The sequence below is a fragment of the Lissotriton helveticus genome, chromosome 10 (assembly GCF_964261635.1).
Source record: "Lissotriton helveticus chromosome 10, aLisHel1.1, whole genome shotgun sequence".
Taxonomy (NCBI): domain Eukaryota; kingdom Metazoa; phylum Chordata; class Amphibia; order Caudata; family Salamandridae; genus Lissotriton; species Lissotriton helveticus.
The window spans coordinates 272,983,737-273,005,167 of NC_136071.1; the positions used below are offsets into that span (position 1 = coordinate 272,983,737).

General features: G+C 45.0%; 1 protein-coding gene across 4 annotated transcripts in view; it reads left to right on the forward strand.

Annotated features, from left to right (window-relative positions):
- The first annotated feature begins 447 nt into the window (after positions 1-447).
- Positions 448-21,431, forward strand: part of ADCYAP1R1 (ADCYAP receptor type I) — an 857,256-nt gene continuing 836,272 nt past the window's right edge. For all 4 annotated transcript variants that reach the window (XM_078665292.1, XM_078665293.1, XM_078665294.1 and 1 more), the window contains exon 1: positions 448-946. The gene's annotated coding sequence lies outside the window, so the exon portion shown is untranslated. The remainder of the gene's footprint in view (positions 947-21,431) is intronic.

Consider the following 21,431-nt stretch of genomic DNA (forward strand, 5'->3'; position numbering starts at 1 on the left):
ACCTGGGTATGCTGGCGCTCTAAAAATCTGCCTAACATAACATTTTTGTGCCCCTATGAAACTGCATCAATAAATAAACAATACAATGAATGTGTCCTAGGCTGACTGTATGCAAGTGCATTACTAGACATCATGCTGCATATTCCTTCAATCACTGCAACCAGCCACCACACCATCAACATTGGCAATGCATTTTCTGGTGCTATAAGGCTTGAGTGACAGCAGAAAGAGAGGGCTCCAGGTTGTCGGTTTTAGCATCAACCATTCTACTCCAGGTTACAATTGGATGTTGCAAGCTGCTGCATATTCATGAGGAGCCTAGGATGAGGGGGGGTGGCTCAGACCTCCCGCCCGTCACGCTGTAAAGGAAAAGGGGGAGGGAGCAGAGGAGCAGAGGGGGAGGGGAGATATTGCTGCTCAGCGGCACCAGTTCATTTTGCAGTATATTGTCTTGTCAGGAACATACGGGAGGGGAGAATAATTTCCCAGGAGTAAAACAGCTGTAGCAATTGACCTTCATCCGGAGGATAATAACGAGCACTGGCAGCTTTTCGTTTTGACGCGCCCATTGTACATTCCAAACAAAAGTTTGGGGGCTTCCGGGTGCGGTTTCCATCGCTGGTGCAATCACATTCCTTCAATGAAAAGCTATTCCATCTGCAGTCCCCTTTGCTTAGGCGGTCGGGGGAATCCAATGTGTGTCTGAAGTCAGCTGCGTGAAGTGGTCGTCCCCTGTGCACACCTCCCTGCCACCGAGCTCATTCTAGAGGGAGGTAAAGGGCTTTTGTGGGGCAGCTCCTACCCGGCCCCCTCTCAGCGGGTGTCCTCCAGGCAGCTCTTTGAAGCATCGGCTCGAACGGGACTTCAGCGCGTGCTGCTGCTCTGCGCTAGGACGCCTCGGAGCGTGTGTAGCCACGCCGAGGACAGCCCCTGACTGAATGCAATGGTAAGTCACTTTTTTAAGTAAAATCTGAAATACATTTTTAAAGCATTATTTCTATAGGCTGGGAAAAGTGTGTGTGCGCCAATATTGTCGCGGTGTGTATAGCCACAATACTGAATATTTTGCTGGGATGTACATTGAGGTGTGCCGCATTATCAGTTACTATGGGAATATTACAGGATGCGAAATCCTATAACATAACGGAACGTACACGACGGACAGGCTGCTAGAAATTGCAGGGATGAGAGGATGGGTTCGTAATTCTCGTCTTACCCGGAGAGATCGGCGCGATGCTCGGTTTGCTGATCTCACCGCAGAGCGGCGCGTGTTTAAGGATGGGGATCACGTCTGGCACAGGCAATATGTCTGGTAAATAACCAACAACCGCTAATGGTTCTGCGCTGCTATTCGAGGCCAGCGTGCTTCTCTGCAGCTGGAGCGCGGCAGGGCGGCTCGTATCTCGGCCAAAGGAGGCTCCTCTGGACTTACCCGGGATAGAATAAGAGGCACGCGCCCCTTCACACACGTACTCACGCACTCTCTCAGTCTCACACACACTCACGCACTCTCTCACACACACTCATGCGCGCGCACTCTTTCGCTCCCGTCACACACGCACACCTACAGACACGCACACACGCTATATTTGAGTATACAATAATGCATTGTATTTAATGACAACTGTACGACCCGGGGCTGCAAACCCCATTCGCCCATCCCCCTGTTCGTTTTTTGTCAGTGCTTGACAGGATGTAATGATTTAGCCTACATGTTCAAGACAAGCCACGTGTGACAGGCACTTTAATAGGCGTAGCGCTCTGATTGACAGCCTAGTGTTTTACGTGCTGGTGACTAGTAAAATGCAAATGATGAAAACACTGAGCTGGGAACACCGCGCTGACAAAATGTATTTCTACAGAAAAAAACGTGCGTCCTTTTAATTATCTCATTCGGGGCACAGTTCCCATCATAACCCTACGCGTTTCAGTCGACTTGTCGCCCATGGGAAGGAGCTGTCCTTCCTCAGAGCATGTCTGTGCGCTTTGACGGATGAAATTCCATGTGGGTTTTTGCAGATCCGATGTGCAATCAAAACATTGTTCACTCGAATGAGGAGGGCGCACAGAGCAGGTAGGATAGCTTGGCAGGCTGAGCAATACCTTGACAGACAAATTTACAGCCCAAAGACCATAGACTGGAGAACAACTGGGCAGTCTTAGTCTGTCATCCTTTTAATGTTTAGTGCCACCAGTTGGGGAATGACAAGACTGTTGCTGCTGGCAAGAGTGCTTTGTGATTTAACGCTCACCCCAGACGTCAGTTATAATCTCTAGATATAGAATTTGAATCATAGCAAAGTCAATTCTGGCCTCATTCTTCCAAAATGAGAACATTGGGTACCATCACATTGTGTAGTATTAACTCCTGCTATTTACAGCGCTTAGCAACAGCCTCGCTGTGGTATGAAGCAATATATTTGAAACACGTTATTACTGAGTCCTAAAGAGACAATTCAGTTGGTGGTGTGCTTACACCTATTTGAGCTAATAGTCAAGCTTATCTTTAAGATGCAGACTATAGGATCCCGGCTGAGCAAATTATGCAGTTTATACAGTAATGTATATACATCTCAATTATGTTCATTTTTGTATGCATTTTATATTTGCACTGTTTTCACACCAGTCAATTTCTTGCATATATCAATGTTACCAACAACATAAAACGCTATAGAGCAATAATGCACAATTTAAACTGTGCAGTTAAAAACAAATAATACTTTGAGCACTGGGTTGCACATTTGCAAAACTTCGTTTGTCAGCAGTTTCCACAGGATTGGGCCATGCGCGGATTGTTGAGACACAAAGAATCCCACACATCATGGCAATTTTTGGGCCTTATCCAGGCCTCAGTTGTGTTTTAGGTGTACACTGCCCAGCACAATGTTACATCTGCCTTCACAGTGGAGAAAAGTCTGTCTGTCACAAGTGTGCCAGCGAATAAAAATTGGCATCATCACAAATGTTGTGGAAGTGGTGACGTAATCTATTTAAAACCACATGGCATAGGCCAGATTAGATTCATCATGCTGATTTTGTTGTTTGGTATCCTTTCAATCCATGTGCATTCTGTATTTGAAACCTGTTAAAAAAATGTCCACTTCCATTAGTTGTCTTTTATTGATTGCCTTGCAGAACACAGGGCACTGGATACAAGAGAATACAAAATAGTCATTGATTTATGGTGTCCAAGATGTTATATTTATTCGACAAACTCGTAACTAAGTAATTTACACCCGTTTCAGATTTTTTGTACTGAGCTTGCCTTTGAAAATATCTTAAGGGGTGTATATAAATATGTGACTGACATCTCCCAATGAAATACAAAATAAACGTCCTACTGAGTATGGCCAACACCATGTGATGTATGCGTTTCGTTTTTATTTGTTCTTAAGTACTTGCATTCGCCTAAACACGAGGTTCACATCAAATGTGATTTTTTTTTTATTTATGATACAGAAAGCCCTGAATCTCACCCATCTGTGTTTACTTTAATTAATGGCTCTACGGAACATCCCTAAACAGACAGGTAAAGAGAGAAAAACACAGAAGTGTCAAGCATTTACCGAGAGACTAGCATAATGTACCATAAAGGAGGAAAACCGACAGAGACTCATGATGAAGTGCAAAACACAGGGAAAGGTCGAGAAGGAATAAAAGGAGAAGGGTGAAAAGATTAGCGATTAGGAACAGTAGGGACAACATGTTGAATCAAGAAGACACCAGAAGAAAGATGTGGATAAATACAGAGATAGAAACACAGAGATAGGAGACTGAAAACTAGAGCTAGTGATGTAGATGTCGTAAAAAGAAGGGGAATGAAATAAACAAAGACACAAACACACCCTGATGCATAGATATGAACAGATGGCCAAACGACATCTGAGTGAAAGACAGAACACCAGAAAAAGAAAGACATAAGGAAAGCAGAAGCATGAAGACAGCGATATAAACAAAGCATGGGCATCGTGAGCAGAAAGACACAGAAAATGATATTGTGAGAAAAAAAGCAGACAAGGAAAGACAGAGATACCAATCCTACACCACAAGACAAGTACAAATACCGAAAGACGAAAAATAACTGGAGACAGACAGATATTGGGAACGGGTGATGTGACACGCAGCTGGTCAGCTGCTCGGAAGCAGTAAATTACAAGGAGAAGCACGGTTATGTATAGATTGACGCAGTTAGTGATCAATAGGAGGACAATTCAACTTACACATAAGAAGGCGAACATTTAAAAAGATGTAGAGAACAGACACGCATGTAAATAGAGAACTGTAATGCTTACAAGAAGAACGATTAGGCATGGCAAAACAGATATCATGATTCACGTATAGAGGAAGTGAGTTAGATGAATGGCAACAGCAACCTATCACTGATGAAAGTATATATCTAGATGAATGAGTGGAATTATTCAGATGTAGTTAGTACAATGAATTGTTGTGCTATATCAGAGTATCTATTCCGCATAACCGTTCTTCCTCAGTGGCATTTAACTCTTTAAAGAATCACATTGTGTACACAGTGTTGCTTCAATACACGTCTATGCCCGCTCTTATATTTATACATATCCATCATGTCAACATATGTTCATTATAAGGCACACCGCAAAAACCTCGCCCGGGATTGTTGCAAAAATTAAATATCCTCAGTACTTAATTTGTGGTGATAGTTGCAACTGGTAGACACCGGCGCTCTTTTTTGGGGGATCAGGAATTATTTTTCAATATGAGACTTTCATCATCGCAAGAGAGAGGAAGGCAGAAAATGGGAAAAGGAAGAAAAGAAAGATAGGAAAACTGAGACAAATGGGGAAAGCAGGCCATCATATTGATTGGGCAAGAGTGAGATGGAGACAGGAAGTGTAGGGTGGTGGAAGAAAGAGATATGATGTTGACTGGAGACCAGGCAGCCTTGGTATCCAGTGAAATGCTGGCATCCGGCAGAAGCTTTGACGGGCTCCTAAGAAACATTTTTGGCCCCTACAATTACAAATTGTACACTGAATATTCCCATGACATTCGTAAGTAGATTCATTAATTGTCGGAAAACGACCTGTAACGGTGTGCAAACGTTTTCATATAATGAATCCTGGAGTCCAGTATATTGTTAAATGTTGTTTTATTCAGCTGTCTCATTTGCATAATCCTTACTTTTTAGCACCTGAGGTCAATCTTATTGCAATGGCACCTGTTCAGTATTCACTACTGTTGATTTTAGCAACGCAATGGCAATTAGAGAATTATTCCCAGTGTATTGGTATATTACTTTAAACGTTCTGACCACTATAATGTGAATTTTAGGTTAGTGTTTCCTCTGTCTTCAAAATAAGTGAAGCATTTTAATGATTGGCAATGACATGAGTTCTGCATTTGAGCTGTGGTTGCAGGGGCATCCACGGGCACTCATTTTTGGGATCAACACTTATTTTTCATCTATAGACATTGATCAAGAGGAAGAGAAATACGGGAAAACAGTCATAAAGGGAGAAAGTGTGGATGAAAAAGAACCTGTAAGAGTGAAATAAAGAGGCAGGGAGGGTCTGGTGGTGGATTACAGAGACATGATGAGGAATTAAGACTACGAAGTCTTGGTATTCTACACCCTGACCTTCGATAGCGTTGGATACGGGCTTCTGATTAAAAACGTTGGGCCCCAAACCTATTCTTTTATAAATTAAGCACTGAACGAAATGGTTGTTGCTAATTTTATCTCCAAATTGAACTAAGTTAGATGTCTTTAGGCTTATGTCTTCCACCTAATTAAACTCTGTATACAAAAGCAGGTTATTGCTTGTTGAATGAGTATCCTAGTAAAGGCTTGAAATTAAGTCAACTTGGTTATCACACACATCGCTTAACAGGTTGGTTACATCTTGCTTTTATGAACAGGTCCATCTTGTTTACAAGAGAAACATGTCATTTTAGTCTGCCTTTATGATTGTCCCTCGCTAATGCCTAGAGCAATATTGGCTAGCCACGAAAAGCCTAGAGATTGAGTTGACTCCGGATTTTGACTGAATCGCAGGAGTCCAATAGGTTCAAATGTCTCGCAGCTCTGTGGACTTACACAACCATTGCAGGGAACTGTTGAGACCTCATGGCCATAGGTCTGAATCATGGTGGTTACACCCAACTTTTTGTTCTTCAGAGGAGGATACAATCAGGATGATCTCTGCAAATACTCGTATTGCGTTTATTTCACTCCAGCCAATAGGGACAACTTTGAAGAGGAGGTACTACAGTTGTACTTCCTACTTCATTCATGTATGACGTGGAATGCTAACTAAAAGAGCTGCAAAGGCAATCCACAGCATTTTTGCAACATCTTATGGAGCTGCTCAGTTCTGACTGGTGGTTGTTGCACGGAGACCTGTTACAGCTGTTGCCATAGACAATAATGGGTATTTTGGTTAGTCAACGTTCATTGGACCGTGGTAACTTACTAGCTATTATAAACAAGCATTGATAATGCCCGTTGGTTAGATGATTGCAATCAAACGCTGTCGAAAGAAAAACGCAAATTGCCTACTGCAGTGCAAAATAATTAAAAAACAAGGATTGTTTGCAAATACAAATCATTGCCGAGATAAAGAATTAAATGCGTGATGGCAAAAGGAACTTTGTTGATGCAAAATACTCCCTCATGCATTCCAGCAGCGGCAGAAGGATACACACAAACAGTAAATAGAAAGAAGGTGGGACTAAAATACCTCTCAGGCCTGCGCAAAGATGTGAATGGCAATGTCTTAACTCAAGTAACGAAGGATCCTACACTAAAAAAGTAAATGGCTAAAGAAGGGTGTACCAAAGCCCGCTGGACTATGTGTAAAATACTGTATAGTGTCCATGAATTACACGAGCGCCAGTACACGTCAAACCTAAAAACTAGGTAAAAACCATGCTGCAAGCCAGAGTTATGCACTTGTACCTTCTGCATCCTCTCTGATCGCCTCTGCCAAAGCAGTGACCTACAGGCTACTCCACTCTTGTAGATGAAATATGTACAGTTTGTATTTTAACCATGTGCACTACATACATTGCATTACATTCCACAAAATGTGCAATATTGAAAAATATCTCTTCGGTACAAAATGACAGTAAAATTGTTTTTTCCTATATTGTCTGCAAACATCTTGATACCTTTGCAGAATACATTGCAACAAATGATCCGTAGTGAATGCTTTGAGAATGCTGGCAGTTCACTAGTAAAAGTCGCTATTTCTGTCTTCGCCCGTGACCTTTGATCTTTGCCATGTGAGCGATCTGACCTTTAGGGCACCTGCAAATCACGCTGTAAAATAAGAAAATACATTAGAAACGTCTTGGATGTTACTTTACACAGATTAAAAGCGTGAAGATATTACATTGATTTTAGTCCCTTAGTGGACTTGCTCCTTCCACAGGGAAGCGCCATCTGGTAGCTGCCGCTGCTGTCCCCATCAGCTGGTGCTGGTGCTACTGACTCAGAGGTCAGGAGTTCAAGGCCCTCCTCCACCTCCAGGCTCATGCCCACGCCTCTTCCCTGATGGTTCAGTGGTAGAGCTTCACTGCTCTGCTGCCTGACTGCCCTGCTGTTCCTCTTTCTGCTGTTTTTGTCCCTCTTACTTTTCTGCCTCTGCCTTTGGCTTTGTGTTTTATTCTTTGTTTCTTTGCTCTTATTTTTTTTAGCTCCTTTTTTCCTGTCCTCTCCCTCGTTGCTGCTGTGATCCCCTGCAACCCGCCCACCTCCAGTGTCCATTCCCGCTCCGCATTTCCCACCTCCCAGCTGTCCAGCTTCCTGCAGGGCTACTTAATGGTGGCCGCTCCGCGGTGAAAGTGCAGTCCACTATCCCTTAGTAGACTTGCTCCTTCCACAGTGCACCCCCGTCTGGTAGCTTCTGCTGCTGTCCCCATCTGCTGCTGCTACTGACCCAGAGGTCAGGAGTTTGAGGCCCTCCTTCACCTGCAGGCTCCTTCCTGCACCTCATCCCTCATGGTCCAGTGGTAGAGCATCACTACTCTGTTGCTTGACTGCCCCCCTGTCTCTCTTTCTGCTATTTCTGCCCCTCTTGCTTTTCAGCCTCTGCCTTTTGGCTTTGTTTTTGTTTTTTTATTCTTTGCTTCTTTGCTCTTATTCTTTTTAGCTCCTTTTTTCCTGTCCTCTCCCTTGATGCCGCCGTGATCCCTCGTAGCCCTGCCCAACTCCAGTGTGTATTCCTGCATCCGTATTTCCCACCTCCCACCTGTCCAGCCCAAACACAGCACTACTTATTGGTGGCTGTGCCAAAGGCAAGCCCGTCTGCACCCGTTCACGCCTGGACCGCGCCCATCACCAGGGACCCTGCTTCTTGGATGCTCTACAGCTGCGACACCAGCAACCTCCTCATCCTCAACCCTGGACCCCATGTCGCCTGCCATCAAGCATCACCAAACAATACTCTCAGACCCTTCGCCTGCCGAAACTGCAACCACACCTTCTGTCACATCAACACACCAACTATGCTCGCCACTCAGCCGACCAACAGCACACCTGTCCAGCTCAACTGCATTCTTCTCAACGTGCGGTCCCTCCACAAACATGCCACAGAAATCTGTGATCTCCTCTATGCCACCTCTCCTCACATTGCCTTCTTCACAGAAACTTGGACCAACACCTGCTTCAGACTGAACATCGCCATCGGCATTCCAGACGGCTACAAAATCACCCACAAGGACCGCCCCAACTGCCCAGGAAGAGGCATCGCAATCATCCACAAAAGCACGCTCCGACTGACCACGCACTCTAACAACCCAACGGCAACCATGGAACACCTCCACTTCCAGATCCGGACCAACCCCAATACCACCCTTCGTCGCACTATCGTCTACAGGCTCCCGGCCTGACCCTCCTTCACCGACACCATCATAGACCTCATCGCACTCCAAGCTCCCGTTTCCACCAACTACATCCTACTCAGAGATTTCAACTTCCACCTGGACAACCCCAGTGACCAGAACATGACCTCCCTCCTGGAGAACCTTGCCAAGGTCCAACTCAAGTAGCTAGTCACCACATCGACCCACATCTGGATACACGTTCGACCCCGTCTTCTTCGACAGTGGGAACATCAACTACAGCTACACCACCAAACTCTCCAGGACTGACCATCATTGCGTACATCTCGCCTTCACCATGCCCACCGTACACCACCATCACCATCGCCCCCCATTCGCAGCTTGATCAAGGCCACAGAATAACTGCTTGTCAATACTCTCAGTACAACCACTCTGCCACCGCCTAAGGACTCCAACACCGCAGCACCCAATCTCCACCTATGCTTCTCCAAATGTGCCGACACTCTGGCACCCCTCAAGAAAAGACCAGGCAAACAACACTCCAAGATGGCCCCCTGGTTCACTCCCGCCCTCCACGAGTTCAGATGCACCTGAAGATGTTTCGAGAAGAGATGGAGGCACAACAATACCCCGGAAACTCACACTACCTTCAAATCTGCAGTCAACACACTCCACCTACTCCTGAAAACTGCTAAGAAAAAGGCCCTCCAAGACAGATTCAACACCAACACACACAAAACAGCAAATAACTCTTCACCATCATCAAGGAGTTCATCAGGCCCAGCAGCGAGACCACAGATGTGCTACCCTCCCAAATCCTTTGCAACAAACTCGGCACCTTCTACCACCAAAAGATCAGGAAAATCTACGACTGCTTCGACGCCCTAGACCTGGCCACCATGCACGCCACCATTGCACACAACCAAGCTGCACCCCAACAGACTGTGTCTGCTGGACCCCGCTCACAACAGAGGACACACTCAAGATCATGAAGAGCATTGGCTCAGGTGCCCCAAATGATCCCTGCCCTTACCACATCTTTCACAGAGCAACCGCCGCCAATGCCACCCAGCTTCACCGCACCATCAACTACTCCATTGAAACCGCCAGCTTCCCGAAGTCTGGAAACACATCAAGAGCAACCCCCTGCTGAAGAAACCATTCTCAGACCCGACAGACCTTAAGAACTTCAGACCAATCTCACTCCCCCTTCCCAGCCAATGTCATAGAGAAGGCCATCAACACCCAATTCTCAGAGTTCATGGAAGTTCAACACGTCCTGGACACCTCCCAATCTGGCTTCCGAAGCATCCACAGCACAGAGACAGCACTCCTCGCTGCCACAGTTGACATCCACTCCCTCCTCAATTGGGGCGAGATCACAGCCCTCATCCTACTAGACCTCTCGACTGCCTAAGATATCAACTCCCACCGCACCCTAATCACAAGACTCCATGACACCAGCACCCGCACCGCACCCGCACCCGCACCCGCAACAAGGCTTTGGCTTGATCCACTCATTCTTCACCGGCGGGACCCAGCGAGTCGGACTACCACCATTCCTCTCAGAACCCACAGAGATCAGTTGTGGAGTACCCACAGGTTCCTCCCTTAGCCCCACCCTCTTCAACCTCCACACAGCCCCTGTTGCAGCCATCATAGAAGCCAAATACTCAGCATCATCTCCTATGTCGACAACACCCAGCTGATCCTCTCTCTCATCAAAGAACCCACAACCACCAGAACGAACTTCCACAGTGGAATCAAGGCTGTTGCTACCGGGATGAAAGACAACTGTCTCAAGCTCAACTCGGACAAGACGGAAGTACGTATCTTGGGACCCACCCCTTCAGCCTGGGATGACTCCTGGTGGCCAGATGCTCTGGGATCTCCCCTACCATGACAGACCATGCGCACAACCTCAGCATCATACTGGACTCATCACTCACTATGAACCACCAAATCAAGGCAGTTTCCTCAGTCTGCTTCCACACGCTTCACCTGCTTCGAAAGAAATTCAGATGGAACTCCACAGAATCCAGAAAGAAGGTCAGCCATGCAGTCATCACCAGCAGATTCGACTACTACTTTCAAAGCATAGTGACAAAAAAAAAGTACAAAAAAATAAAGCGCTATGACGCATTGACCTTGTCATAGTACCTTTATTTACTTTCAGCCATGTACAACCTGATGAAAAATGCATTCACAAAAACAAACAGCTCTTGCCTATGCAAGAGCTATTTGGCTGTGTCAGCAGGTTTTTGTTTTTGTTTGTGGTGGGGCGTGACAAGATGAGCAAGCAACATTGGATGGGAAGTGGGGAAGGGATAGAAAGAGGGCCAAGGCCTAAAGGAAGGAGAGTGGGACAAGCAAGCAATACAAAGGTGAGGCAAGCAAGACCATGGATGGCAGGAGTAGAGAGGGAGAACGCAACACCATGGAGAGTGGGAGGAGGGTGGGAGGGGGACGGTTCAATCATTTACAGGGGCGAGAGGGAGCAAGCAACATCAGGACAGCAGCGACGGGTCGGAGGGAAATGGGGCAAACAAGGACACAGAGCGGATTGGGGGAGTTGGACTGCATGCTCCACCAATGGACAAGACAAATTGAGACAGTGAGGCATTAGGAAGCAATGACAAATGACAAGCAAGGATAGGAGAGTGAAGTTGAAGCCAACAAATGGTAAGCAACGGGGATCTATGATGTTACAACGCGTTATTTTACAACGCAGACCGTTACATCGCATTTTTTACAACGCAGGATCCATTACAACGCATGGCATTACAACGCATGGCATTACATCGCAGATGCTATTACAACGCATGGCATTACATCGTAAGTATAGGTAAGTATACCTTTTTAAAAAAAATGTAATTATTTTAATTTAATTAAATTATTTTAATCAAAATAATAGTAATTATTTATTTAAATTAATTTTAATAAAAAATGTAATTAATTTTATTTAATTAATTTAATTAATTTAATTTAATTTAAATATTTTTTGATTGTAATTAAAATAAATTATTTAAAATAATGTATTTAATTTAATTATTTTAATTAAGAAATGTAATTAATATAATATAATTATTTTTATTTAACTTAAAAACACCCCTGTACCCCAAAACCCAAACCCTGCCCTGAAACCTAAAAACACCCCTGTACCCCAAAACCCAAACCCTACCCTGAAACCTAAAAACACCCCTGTACCCCAAAACCCAAACCCTACCCTGAAACCTAAAAACACCCCTGTACCCCAAAACCCAAACCCTACCCTGAAACCTAAAAACACCCCTGTACCCCAAAACCCAAACCTGAAACCTAAAAACACCCCTGTACCCCAAAACCCAAACCCTGCCCTAAAACCTCAGTACACCTATACATATACTCCTATACTCATATTTATTTAAAAAATTACTTAAATTAATAAATGTAATTTATAATATTTAAAAACATAAATAAATATTTTTATTTATTTTTATTTATAATTAATATTAATTAAATCATTTATATAATATTAAATAAAATTAAAATAAATTATATACTTACCAATACTTACGATGTAATGGTATGCGTTGTAATAGCATCTGCGATGTAATGCCATGCGTTGTAATGCCATGCGTTGTAATGGATCCTGCGTTGTAATAGCTGCGTTGTAACAGCATTACGACGTAAAAGTTGCGTTGTAAGTGATACACACCAAGCAACGGGCATGCTCTTAGCTCTGTTTAAAGTTTTATTTTTATTTTAAGAAAAAATGGCTAAAAACATAAATATTTTCTTAGTCTCAAAAAGCACAGTTAGTTGTCCCTGGCACTGAGGCAACTAAGCACACAGGACATTGATCATTCGGCTCGGAAATAAAGATTCAGACGCTGATCTTCATGATGGTTGCTTGAGACAATTAATTCCTCCCTAGCAGGCCTGATGAATGGGATCGGTATGAGCAGAACTGAGAATTTGCAACTTCCTGGGTTACACCATATATTCTGAGTATAATTTTCTGTGAAAGTCTTTGAAGTTGTGACATTGAGAGATCCCTTGTAGAACCTTTGAGTTTCGTATCAGGGTTGCTACCATTTTGTTTGTCCTGATAAAGACTCCCAGTGAAGTGGATTTAAGGGGCGAAATTTCAATATATTGCACTGTTGAATATCATTTTGTGATTTCAAAAAAACTGAACATTCAACAGTGTTAATTTGTTCTTATGTCACGTGTGCACCAATTATCACTTTTGTCACTACTCACTTGCACTGTGCCGCAATCTAGAGTGCCTACCTGTTGTTCTATTATTGTACCATGACATAAAGAATATATTTGCCCTAGTATAACTGAATGCATGTTTGCTTATCTCAATTTATTTTGTGTTGCCAGGAGTGTCTAGGCTTAAACCTCTTTCCAAGGGAATCTTTGAATCTTGATATTCAGTATAGTGTAGTTGGCAGAAGGCAAACACTTTGCGAATGTCAACCTGGGCAGACTGGCCTGTAAAGAAAGAGGGAGGTTTCCTGGCAGGTTAGTGTCTCTGAAGTTCCAGTAGATCACTGTTAGAGTTGAACACATTTGGTGCCCTTGACATAGCCTTTAATTCTTCTTTTGAATTCAGTACAATGACTACCACATTTTTAATTATGAGTATTTCGTTGGTCTTTAGCAAGTGAGAAGCCTTGAAGTTTCTTTGGTTAGTCCCAAATTATAATATATCCCTCTTGTGAAAACACTCACGTATTGTCACATCAATATGCTCTTCTTTTTAAAGGGAAACACTCATACATTTATCATCCATAACACTGTCTACACAGTAAATCCTGTTTGATGCAAAATTGTGTCTTTTTATTACATTAAATGAATCCTCAACTCATAAAAATATACTCATTACAATGATGTATAACAAAAAATTCTAAAATCGCATCAGAGCGAATATTTTAAAACATTATTTACAATCTATATATAATCACATCACTTTAAGGCACAACCTTCTATAATTGTGTAAGAACAATATTAGTTATTTTCTATATTTGTGTACTAGCAAAATGTCATAATTTACATAAAGAGAAACATTCCATTACTAATTGTCCCCTGACAGTATAAAGCAGACAATATCACAACGTATCAATGTGATTTTAGATTATTTTGTGATACATCTTTGTAATGAGTATATTTTTATGCATCGAGGATTCATTTAATGTAAGAAAAAGAGACATTCTTGCATCAAACAGGATTCAGTGTGTAGACAGAGTTATGGATGATAAATGTATGAATCTTTCCCTCTAAAAAGAAGAGCATATTGATGTGACAATACGTGAGTGTTTCACGAGAGTGATTTATTATTGTTAATGAATTTTGAACCCTATCCCTTTTGTTAGAAGGGTACTTCTCTCATTATTGTATATTCCCACATAAGCCTTCTGTCCATATGTGTGCAAGACACACTGAAATCTAACAGTTGTTTTTTAAACATCATACAAGGGCTAATTTGTTGGTAACCAGAAAAGCACAGGTCTTCTTTTAAGAGATACAAAACAATGGAATAGATTGCAGCAGGATGATTAAATAAATACGAATCTGCATTAATAAATCAAAAATAAAGGAAGTAGAAATGGATACCAACTATGAAGAACAGCTTGAATGAATACAAAATAAAACCCTTTTTGATTTATTTATGAATCTCTGATCATTGCATCTCACTCATTGAACTTACAAAGTTTGTGTTTAACTATAATTGTATACAGGACCAGAGGCTGTTGTCCTGTAATTCTTTTTGAAGTCAATGTCTAACCCTTTGGAAAACCTCTGTCCCCTCCCCTTTTGAATCTCAGGCCATGATTATAAGTGGGCTGGAGTTTTCCAACCACTGCATAAATCCTTGTTTGCTCAAGGGTGGACATTTCGAGCTGTGTTAAGTTTGCTACACCCTGTAATTACCGGGTGCAATAAAGTCACCAACTTTAGTTAAATTTTGGCAGATCACACCAGATGAATTTCAATTCCAGGGAGTTTGATTTTAACAGATGGAAAAAAATTCATTAACTATTCCAGGGCCCTTACTGTTGATTCGGCACTTCTGAAGAACATACACTAGGAGAGAACTTTTTAGGAAAAGTTAGGCCCACACACCACTGTGCCCAGCAGACCTGTTTGAGGTAACAATGGTGAAGTGGCACCATAGCAATGTCATTCTCTGCATAAAGAGGCAAGGATTCCTGAAGGATTGCCACTAATTTGAACTTCCCCTGTGAAGAAAGGATATTGTGATTACCCCTATAGAACTCGGATATTAAGATAGTTAGCTTCTTGATATGTTTTGGATTGTAATGTACTTTCCAACACTCACATGTGAGTGATGTTTGGCGGTGGATTCTGCCTGAGTGGGAAACACACTGATGAACTGGTGACAGACAGTGCCAAGGAAGGTTAGACCCATTCACGTGGGGGCATGCCCAATTCACATAGCACCCACCATTCCAGTCTGCTGGTGTTCTGATTCTTACGGGAATTATAACAATGGTAAGAGATAAGAAACACCCTCCAGAATTAGATCAGCGATTTGCCAGCCTAAATGTGAACACTGTTGAAGTGAGCACTAGCCACTCTCCATGAAACTGTCAGCAGTGTGGAGAGCTATATCTAACTTCATATCCGCAGTCCAGTGAGTGAAAGAGAATTCCTGCATCACACCATATAGCTCATACAAATACAATACAAAGTTACTAGTCAGGCTTGTCCCGACAAAACCACGAATAATAATTCTGCTCTTATCCACCCACATACACTACTAACAAAAGCTGTCCCAAAATGCTCATTATTCAAAGTCGCCCCAACATCCCCTCCTGTGAACTTGCCTGCAGACTGCCACCCGTATGTTGCTGTCCTTATAAATGTACCCACCCTGAAGGCTGATCAAAATGAATCTCCTCAAGCCTTAAAAAATAAAACGTTGCATTGGCTAGAGTCCAACAGACCCCTTCCGAGGGGCCTTGATGGATCAAATATAGGAGTCAGAAGGGTGGGTTAGGTGGGCTATGGTCACAAGTACTTGGAAGGAGACTGTGTGGTGGTCAATTTTAGGGATAGTAGAGTAGCACAAACCATTTGCAAATATAAACCTAATCCCGGGGGGCTGGGAATTGGCATAGTGGACCTAATCTTTTTTTACCCAAGATCAGTCACTCCCCCGATTGGCCGAGAATTCGGCAGGGTTCGGAGCAATAGCTCTGCCTATTCCGAATTTCCCGCTAATCCACAATTCCATCCTTAGGCAGTCTGGCCATCGCCTGGATGGAGACCCCCGGGTTATTGAACCGACGGCATCGTTGGGGAAGTCCTCGGAGTTGGTAACTCAGGTGATGTCACTGAGCTGAGAGGGCCGACCATTGACTATGATTATGGTACATTCCCTCCTAGTATAATAGTCCCCACTCCGATACAAGAGAGTAATCAGCTTCTCGGGAAGGAAGGTGGGGTTGGTAGCCTAATGACTCAGGACCTGTTGGAGGGGGGAGGAGCCCTGGACTCTGGTGGTGACCCAGTTGTGGCGGATCCAGTCCTTAGGATTTTCAGCTGGAACATCGCAGGAATCTGGGGTTGCTTGACTGGAACGCTCTTGTTGAAGGATATTCCATCTGTATATTCCAGGAGACGTGGGGCAAGGAGCCCTGCCATAAGGTGGGATATTCATCCCACTTTGTTCCAGCTGTCCCCCCTTTGTCAGGGAGGGGTCGCCCTTCGGGGGGTCTCCTCATTTGGGTTGCTATCTCCCTAGATTGTAGGGTGGAGGAGCACCCCACAAACTCACCTGATATCCTAAACATCACGTTGAAGGATTCGCGGGGATTTCTTCTCCTAGACATCTTTAAGATCTATGCTAGAGGCACTAGGGGAGGCGTACAATCACCCACCATCGCTCTTTTGGAAGATCTCCTTAGGCAGCGGCCAAAAAAATCATGCATTTTGGTGGCGGGTGATCTAAATTGTACGCTCGAGCCCCTAGGCCTTGACGACATCCTAGGCATAGAAGAGGAGGATTCGAGAAAGGGGATTCCGGCCCTGGCTCTGCCCCCCATTAAAAGGTGGTCACAAGTGGCGTTGCAGATCAACACCCTCAATATGGAATTTGACCTAAGGGCGGTCAATGGGAGGTCTAAATCTGACTTGACTGGTGCACACACTTATAACAGGCCCAATCATACGTCTAGAATAGACTATATTCTTCTTGACGTATGCTCATGGAGCACCCTGAGGGATATGGAGATTATTCAGACCATTGAGAGTGACCACAATCTTCTCTCTCTTGTCTTATCCCCTGAGTGGCTCAAGGGCAAGGCTGATTTACAATCATTGTCGGCAGTCAACTCTCAGATGGCCAGTGTATCTAACTGTGGGAGGCGACTGAAGTGGGCCAAGCTCGTCCTATCTGTTGAGAAAGTCACAGCCATAGGGGCTCTGCTGGCTGCTGCTCAGAATAATCTAGGCTCATTGTCTCATGCATATGAAGAGGCCACACAGATTTTTTGTGATCTAACTAGGGCCCTAAGTAAGCTTTTTATCTCACCTAATAGTTCCTCCGGTGCTACCAACAGGTCTAAACCCATGAACAGACATGGATGGTTTACAACAAAATGCAGGACCATGAGAAAAGCCTTGATAGGGGCAGTTAAATCTAAGTCCCAACTAGCAATTAGGACAGCAAGGAAGGATTACTCCCACACCTTAAGGGCAGCGAAAAAGGAGTGGGAGGAGAAGTTCTGGGAAGACCTTTTGGTAGCAAGTAAGGGAAAGGATGCAAGGGGCTTTTGGAGTTTGGTTAGAACTAGGAACAGGCCAGATGTATCGCTGGTTACGTGTAACATCCCCGCCCAGATCTGGTACAACCACTTTGAGGCCCTGTATTCTCAACCTGAAGGGGACCTTAGTGAGTCTTTTTCCTTGGAGGAAGTTGTAATCGTTAGTGGCAGTGATGACTTTACCGCAAGGGAGGTGGAGGCCGTAATTAAGTCCCTGGTCCCACTAAAAGCAGCTGGGCCGGATGGGATACCAGGTGACTTGCTATGAGCCGACCCCAAGGAATGGGGACAACTGGTCGCCACGCTACTTAATGCAATCGTGAGGGGCGCATTAGTACCTGATTCCTGGAAGGGGGCGGAGGTTGTCCCGATATTCAAAAAGGGGTGTCAGGATAGCCCCGCTAATTATAGGCCCATTAGCTTGATCGACTCTTCCCAAAAGGTGGTTGGGAAGGTGATTTTGGGGAGGGTCCTTCAATGGGCTGATGACCATAAGATACTGTCTGACTTTCAGGCGGGATTCCGTTCAGGTACTGGGACGATCGAACAGGCCTTCAGGCTGATGCTCCTGTATTGGAAGGTGGTGGTGCTGGGCAAGGGCAGTCTTTATCTGGCCTTTATTGACCTGAAGACTGCCTTTGACCTAGTACCCAGGGAGGAGCTATCGAGGGTTCTGCAAGGGCTGGGGCTGCCCCCCTACATCCTGTCGCTTTTGATTAAACTTCATACAGACAATTATGCACAGGTGCGGTGGGGCACGAATGGGGAGAAAACCAATAGGATCCCGGTGTGTAGGGGTGTCCGCCAGGGATGTGTGTTAGCTCCCACACTATTCTCATTGTATGTGAATGGTGTGGTAGAGCACCTCCTTAAATAACCAGCAGATGCTCCATCCCTGGCGGGCACTCGGATCCCCACCCTGCTCTTTGCCGACGATACCCTTCTCATCGCAAAGACACCTCAGGGTCACCAAAAGCTCCTCAACCGCTTCCAGGAGTTCTGCTCTCTTAGGGGCTTGACGATCAATGTAGATAAGACCAAATTCCTGACCATGAACCCTCCTAAAAAGATAGGGCCTCTCCCGGTTCTAAATACTGTTTCCCTGGAGAGGGTCTGCGAGTTTGATTATTTGGGGATCCGCCTTAGTAATTCCATGAGCTGGACCCCACATATTCAAAAGATGTTGCTCAGCCACAAAAGGGTGACTGGCGTCCTACTCAGGGAACATCGCTCATCCTCTAAACATTGCATTTCCCCGGTTATAGACATTTACAAAGCTAGAGGGGTTACTGCCGCCCTGTACGGGGCGGAGTTGTGGGGCACCTCAAACCTTGAGGTATTAGCTAAGGCGGAAAGTAAATTCCTGAAAGAACTTATGGCTCTCCCATTGAGCACACCCACAGTCCCGGTGCTTCTCGACTTGGGCTGCAGACCAATTGCGGACCAGGCGCAGCTCCGGCCCTTGCTCTTGTGGGCTCGCTTGTGGAGGGTCCCCGAGCTAGCCTCTTATGGAGAAGCGTGGCTCAGTGGTTAGAGGCGGCAGACCCGGAAGCTGAGATCGACCGTGGACCAGGGTTCGATTCCCCGCCTCGGCGGGTCTTGGGCTCAAAATTCCACGGACTCGACAATTCTCGCTCTGGTGCCTACTCAACTCACGGGGTCACACTCTGCGACTCTGGGCAATAGCTTGCTTAATCTCCACTACGGCCCCTCGCGGCGGGATGCCTCGCTTTCACCTTGTGGACACCCTGCTGGGGTTTCTCACAGGGGAATACCAGGACGGGTTCCCTAAGCAAGCGCCGGGACGCTTACGGGCAGCTGTGCGCTTTACAAGTCCAACACATTTACATTTACACATTTACATTTACATATGCAGCAGGCCTGTCTGAGGTGATTGCAATGGAGGGATGGCATTGAATAAAATGGCTAAGGGATGTTAAGACTCTATTGGGGGAGCTGGGGCTGGATGATTCCTGGGCTACTCGTTCCGCTCCTCCCAAAGCCACCCTGAAGAAACTATACTGGAAGTGGGTATCTTCCAAACTCATTGGCAATCCTCGACACTGCAATTCAACCGCAGCATTCCTAAGAATCAAAGATGTGGTTGCATACGAGCCTTATATGGACCTCATCTCTATTCCACTGGACAGGGCTCTCTACTTTAAGCTTAGAGTGGGTACCTTACTTCTAGGCAACTTGGTGTCCAAGTGGAAATCATCTTCCCAGTCCTCGCCCTTCTGTGCTCTGTGTTCGACACGGGTGGAGACAGTGGCACACATTTATTTTGAATGCCCAGACTATTGTGCTCCAAGGAGGTGCTGGCTCACACCATTGTGCAGACTTTTAAGTACGCGACAGCATTCGGTGGCCCTCCGCATCTTATTGACTGATACATCGTCCCCCATTGTCTGTGGTGTTACAAAATTTTTAAAATGGGCATGGGTGATTTGTTCGAAAAGGCTTTCCATTTCAATTTAATCCCCTTTTAATTATTTATTGTAACTGTTTCGATTGTTTTATTCTTTTAAATCATAATGCATTTTATCTTTGGCCTTGAGAATGTCTTTTCTATTGTATGTATTGCTTTTAAGATATTTATGTATCGAAATAAAGCATATATCACTCACTCACAATACAAAGGTGTATAATGCAAGTGCACTGGATAACAAGTTGTTGAACTAGCCATATATGAATTTAAAATGTAAATTGTTGGTAATGTTTTCCTGCATGAAATTGTGCTAAAATTATTAAAACAGTTTCAAAATACTTAGCCACAGAGTTGACAATTATTGGGCACCTAGAAAAATAGGAGGGCAATGCATCTGGGGTCTTGCCATAGATAGAGAGTGCAGAATGGGCATGTCTTGTCTGGCTATGATGGTGGGCGCTTCATGAACGAGCTCCGTACCATCTCAGTCTATCCTCCTTTTATCCTGCCGTCAACCTCTCATCATTTTTACCAGGCTGGCCTTCTCCTTTCCCTGCATCTGTCTGTGTGTATAGTGGTGATCGCCCGACCTCTGGCAGTAACGTGAGCACTAGAAACATTCGAGCCACTGCTGGGGACTGCTGAGATGGCTTGGGCCCTGCAAGTCGTGCGGGTGGCAGGTGTGGTCCCCCTAGGGCTGCAATCAGTGTCTTCTTCTGTGCTGTTCTGGTGGTCAGTTGCCACCTCTACGACCTGCCCTAGAAGCAACACCCACTAATCTGATGAGGAAGTGAATCAGCATGAGATGTGTTCCCCGGCAAGCCCTGAGTTGTGACTGTGGCACTAGATTGGCCATTTTGCAGCTGCTGCAGTCTCACACTGCATTGCTGCCTGCTCTACTTTCCTGCATAACCACGACGGCAGCTGCAGGCTCTGTTTGCGATTACCCGGCCAGAAGGAGAGTGCTGGCTAGGCAGTGCTGCTGGTTACCTTTCCCCTGATCTCCTGATTCTCAGCGGCAGCAACCTGGGCCCTCATGTGGGTCCTGCTGGATGGTGACCCGTGCATCCTCGATCAATTATGACCAGTGGTAGTAAAAACTACCCCCTCCCTGGAATGGCCTGAACGTCCGGCTTTCTGCTTAATCACAGGGGGCAAGCAGATGGAGGCGGTGGGCAGACTGATGTGGTGGCCCACCTAGCTCACACCATTTCATGGACGCTCACACTGCTCTCTGCCCAGTTCAGGCCTCCCATCACCATACTCCTGTCCAATCAGGGCACAGCCTCGCTCAGACTGGTGGAAGATTGAGTGCATTTCAGCTGCGGTGCTCTTGTGGCTGCCTCCTGTAATATGGCCTGATCCAGACTGTTTTGCCCGCAGATACGGGGCTGCGCATGCTG